The sequence below is a fragment of the Lygodium microphyllum genome, chromosome 17 (genome assembly GCF_053477565.2).
Source record: "Lygodium microphyllum isolate KBCC chromosome 17, Lygodium_microphyllum_v1.1.10, whole genome shotgun sequence".
Lineage (NCBI taxonomy): Eukaryota > Viridiplantae > Streptophyta > Polypodiopsida > Schizaeales > Lygodiaceae > Lygodium > Lygodium microphyllum.
The window spans coordinates 57,480,537-57,486,536 of record NC_141151.1 but is presented as its reverse complement, the minus strand read 5'-3'; positions in this window follow the sequence as shown (position 1 = coordinate 57,486,536).

Sequence of the window (6,000 nt, the reverse complement as noted above, 5' to 3'; positions counted from 1 at the left end):
GACCTAAGGCCAATGCCTTGTTCTCCTTGGGTCACTATGCTCAACTCCCTCCTTTTTACATGTCCAAGTATAGAAACTTGAAGGAATAATAACATAAATTAAAATATATGCTGACTAGGCTATAGGAGCCCTTTCCTAGTGAGACTTCTTGATCCAGTTGTCCTAAGTTGGGTAGGTAGTTCAGGCCAACACCTAGGATGACTTATTTGATGGTTCTTTTTTGCCAATCTATGTTAGAGCAATTGGTTAGTGACACACTTTGGATTTTTGTCAAATAATGCTAGACCTCTCCCTCGTGAGTTTCATGCCTTGATCTTGTCAAGGGGTAGGGTGAGAGCTATTCTTGTGCCTTGTTGTGTATTTTATTTTGTGGCAGCTCTATGCTTTTTATGGTTGTTGTTTGTGCAGATCAGTTTGTATATTTGACGAGCTGAGTTGCCCTATCTCACGGTGGTCGGCCAATGAGAGTGGATCTTTGGAGCCCAATTTAATGAGCAAAAAGACCCAATGAGGCATAAAAGAGATTTTTTTTTTGCGAAAAATAAAATGACTGCAGATCGATGAGCTAGAGTTTTCTAGATAGATTTTGACACTAGGAATCCAACACAAGTTTCTATTTTTTTATTGAAGTCCATTTGACCCCCCATTTAATCGTCGCAAGATTTCGCGTTATAAAATGGCTACTACAAGATTTGGGAGTAAAAAAAAGCACGACGAAGGCTAGATTGATAGATTTTGATCCTATGAAGCTAGTCGTCCAGTCGTATCGAGATTTCAAGGCCACTTGCACCCTCAACGGAGACAAAACCCCTTATCAAATGATGTGAATACTTAGCCATATTTTGAAGGTTGTGTGTAAAGCTTGGTTAAAATAGGGTTTTAAGCCCAAATTTGAAACGACATTGGGGGGTCCCAATTTTTTGGTGCATGCATTTTATTCTTAAAAATTTGATTGCCATGACCGGTGCAATCAGAGGGTAGCACTTGGGGGTTGAGACCTCTCTATTCCATGCTTCACAATGCTCCAATCTAATCAAGAAATAATGCAATAAATGAAAAGTTCAAAATTGAGTCTTTTTGTCTTCTCTCTCCTCTTGATGCATGTTTCTATGGCTTGATCTATGAGAGAAGGGGGTGGGCTGATTTGAGAGATTTCAATTAGGAGGAGATGATGCTGAGACATGATGGAGCATAGGTCGATGTTTGGAGGAGCATTAACGACTATTAATGAGGCTACGTGTGAGATAAAATACAAATTTTTAAGTAAATGATAATTTTTATAGTTTTTTAATAGATCTTGATTGCAAATGGTTGAAAATGATTGCTCTTAATTGTTATTTATCTGTTTTATGAGAAACATTAGAGAAATCAGCAAGAATTAGTTGTCTATTAACTTTTACATAAACATGCCCACAAAATTACAATTTTAGGGTGAATTATGGATTTTGGGGGTTTTGATGTGTCAATGGTGTTCTCATGGGATGAAAGACAAGAGGAAAATAATTTTCAACAAGTCTAATAAAGTCACATTTTAAAAAAAGGAAATATAGTATTTATCTATAAATAAATAGAAAAAATAAAATTTTCTCGCTTAAAAATAGAAATAATAATAATATGTGTATCTGTGGATGTATGGTAGGGTTGAAGCATGAAGTTTAGCCTTAGTTTAGCCCTATCTTTATGTTAAATTGAGTATTTATAGCTCTTTATGAAGAAAAATACATCAAAGTGCTCTCTAAACCTACCACCACATGCACAATTCTAAACAATAGGGAGAGGAGGGGATAATAAGTGTTGATTACATGCTGAATTTGTTTTTTTTCTAATGCATTTTGCATATAGGATACATATGTTTTGAGAATTAAAGGGTTCAATGGCACGTGCTCACCCTATGCAACACAACAATTATGGTTAAAATGAATGCATGAAAATAAATAATTTCGCATTGTCACAATGTTGTTTTAAATGAATAAAAATGGTTGAGAGACATGAATCATTTATAGTTGCATTGCATTCAACACATGGTATCATCTTGGATGCATGGCAATTGCCTTCATAAACATTTATCAACACTGAGGGTGACGTATACCAGGTCGCCATAGGGCTAGCGATCACTTTCTTTGGGGAGTTTGTAGTGAGGATCATATTCTATCTCTTGGAACGATTGAGTGTAAGAGAGGAATATGTATCATACGTACTTTATTGGTTCATCTCAGGGCCAATCCCAAGGGTCTAGGAGAGCCTAAGTGAGCCACCACAATTAGCCAAGGGGTGCTCCATCCTATGTCTATTTTTCATGGTGTAACACCAATATTTGTAGGGGCTCCCTGTGAGGATTTTGGGAAGGGATCCATTGGACTATAAACATTACAAATGCTTATTTGGTTAGATCAGTGTTATGTAGCCTCCGAGTGCTCCTCATCGCAAGACTGTGGGGTGTTTTGGTTGAGCATAGACACCCAGCTAGAGCCTTAGAGCTAGTGTTGGGCCCGTTTTAGGTCTCAAAAGGTGGTGCATTTGTGGAGAGCCACTAATAAGTGTGGCATGTTCAAATCTTGGTCAATAGGGACCAATTTATTAGTGTATTCCAAAAGGTAGTGAGATAGATCCAAAAGACCATTAAGCCGAGCTTTAGAAGCAAGAAAGAGCTAAACGGGCTAGAGGGCAGGCCGAAATTATTAGGAGATATTCTCCTCAGTGGAGTAGTTTGATATTCCTACAATGAAGAAGTCTTAGCAACCCTAGTTCTACAAATAGTTCGTTAAGAGAAGGAGGAAGTCCTAGTACTTTCCCTCTTCTAGTTAGTCAACCCACTTCAAGTGAGATCATAATTCCCATAGTTCAGGGACCTTTAGTGAATTGGGTCATAATGGCGCAACCCATTGCAATCCCATCAGGAATGCTGAACTTGCCAGCCTTAGGATTTTCTCTATCCATTTTTAATGGGTTAGTAGAGGAAGATGCGAAACTTCATATTAATGAGTTCCAAAAGTTAATGTTCAACTATCGAATCAAGGATGAAGGACACTTGATGATGTTCTTTAATATGACTCTAAAAGGACGAGCTGCAATATGGTATCACAGGCTAGAGGCTCAGACCATAAATACTATTGATCTATTTTTTGCAGTCTTCCAAAGAGAGTTTGCCCTTGAAAGGGGAGGTTAGTATATCAGCTATGTAGTCTTAATGTAACACATCAACAATCTCACGAGAACATTTGAGGCTATGCTAAGGAATTGAAGGAAGTATTTCGTAAGTTGCAGGCTTATATTCCCATTCCAACTGCTGCTCAGGCTAGATTGTAATATTCATGTGCGATTGAGCAATGTTGCTCTTGCCGACATTGATGTGGCTATTACATGAGTAGAGGAGGTAGAGTCGTGATTATAAGAAGCTTATACCTCTAGGGCAAACTCAAATCCGAGTCTAGGTGCTAGAAATACTTTGGCATTAACGAATGGAAGTCAAGGGACACTCATGAGTACTGCCAATGGGAGAGGAAGCATGATTCAGAGTGTGCCCATGTTGTGAGCCCCTCTCCCAGTGTGACCATGCATACGGTCAGTCAGATGGCACTACTAAATGTTAAAATCCATATGAAAAACTCTAATGTTGTTCCAGGGAATCAACAACCAATTCCCAATCAAGTGGTTAGGCCAATGGAACGACATGTAGACAATCATGGCTATTAGTCAAGCACCTCAAATGTCCTTTAGCGAAGCTAAGGATATGATGAAGCGCTATACTGACATGATCACTAAACAATACAGGCAAATAGTTCTTGATGTCAATTCCCTTAAGAAGAAGTAAAATTTGATAGGGAGTCGACATCCTAAAGAGGGTGCCCCCTCAAGATTCAGCTATAAGTGGTGTGGCAGCCAACATTTCCCTAGGAATTGTCCAAATGTTAAATGTGATATATGCTACAAGTTTGACCACTTAGCTAGTATTTGTTGGAACAAGATTAGCTCTCTCTAGTAAGGAAGTAAATAACCAAGTCTAGTCAACCACCAAGTGTAAGGGAATAATCTCCAGCGAGACGAAGGACCAAAACAAATACTGCAAAGAGGAAAAGCTACTGCAAAGGAGTTGCCCAATGGTAGTGGTGTCAGCCTTATCAAAGTTGTGCATGTTAATGCCACTGAGGCTTCTAATTTGCGAGCCCTTACAAGAGGTCAAAAGGGTAAAGAGGGTGAAAAAGACAAGGCAAAACCTATCAAGGGAAATCCTAACCAAGATGATAAGGGGATGCAAGTTCTTAATCTTGACATGAAAGGCAAACCTCTAAAAGCCATTGATGATAAAGCTGACCCCAAGAAGGATAAGGAATTGCCAAAGAAGAAGGCAAAAGCCAAGAAAGAGGCACCAATGCGTGTTCAAAGACCAAAGGAGAGAATGGTATGGCGGGAGAAGAGAGCTATTGCTAGCTATCATGAATTTGATTTAGTAAGTTCTCTTTGTGAGGTTAAGTCGGATGTAAATCTCCCGCAGTTGATCAAATTATCCTTAGGAGTGTATAAAGAGTTCAAGAAGATTCTGTGCACTAGGTATATCATGGAATCCTTGGGCATAATGCGAGTGGGAGATGATTGGTTTGAGCATGCTGAAAAGCATTGTCCAAGGGTAGCAACATATGTTGATGGCATATTAGTGGATCATGATATTGTGGATACGGGATCCTCCATCAACATTATGAGTTCAGAATCGATGGAAATATTAGGGTTAAAAATCTAAATAAATGCCTCCACGATTCTCCAAATGGATAATGATAGTTTAAGGCAACGTGAAGCCTGCATCACTAAAGTCCATGTGATTGTCGCTAATGTGGAATGCATTTTGGACTACCTATCAAGTACTTCTAGGTAGGCCATGGATCTTACAAGCAGATTGCTAGGTTGATATACATGTTGGTCAGTTGATCTTTGGTAGAGGTGATAGACGTGTAATAGTAGATGCCTACCTTGAATCTCCTCAAAGTGAGAGAGTACATTTATCCTCCATAGAGTTAGATATATTAGATGATTCATTTGCTAGTGAGATGTCATCAAGTGACGAATCCAAAGAGGAGTCCACTACAGAGGATATCTATTAGGTAACTTTGAATGCACTGATAGAGGCTCAGGATAGAATAAGAGATGCGGACATAATTGAGTTGGACCTTGGAGAATGAATGATTCACAACCAATTGTTAGTTTCAAAGAAAGAGAGGACTATGTTTACTTGATTCAGGAGTTCCATGACATCTTTGCTTGGATTTATGACAAGCTAAGAGGTATTCCTCTCCTAGCCTAGTTTTTCATACCATTCCCCTAAAAGGAAGGTAGCCACCCTATGTGATAAAAAGTAAGGCGTATGCCTTTCTAACTAAGGGATGCACTAATTCAAGGAATTGACAAAATTACGAAAAGTTGGCATGATATTTCCAGTACAACACACAAAGTGGTGTTCACCAATCATTCAGGAAGAAAAAAATAATCAAATTTGCATTTGCTTAGATTTTTGAGAGCTTAATAAGGAGATGGTTAATGATTACTATCTGTTACCTTTCATTGATCAGATTTTAGATTAATTAGAGAGTAGAAAAATCCATTCATTTATGGATTTCTTTGCTGGATACAACCAAATGGCTATTGCAGAGGAAGATAAGTTGAAAATGATGTATATCAGTATCTTTGATACCTTTGTGTATCACGTGATGGCCTTTGGGTTATTCAATGCACCTGGTTCTTGGAAACGAACAATCGATAAGAATTTTGGTGACATTTTTGCATAAGAGTTCAAAGTTTTCATCGATGATCTGGAGGGGCAGTCACCATAAGGGATAGACATTTGATCATTTTAAGGAAATTTTTTGAGCATTGTAGAAGGTTTTGCATTGCTATTAATCCATGAAAGTGCATCTTTGGGGTGCCCTATGGGTTGTTATTGGGCCATGTAGTTACCTTAGTAGCAGGTTTTGTGACTTACCTTGAAAAGATAAAATTCATAGTCACTATATG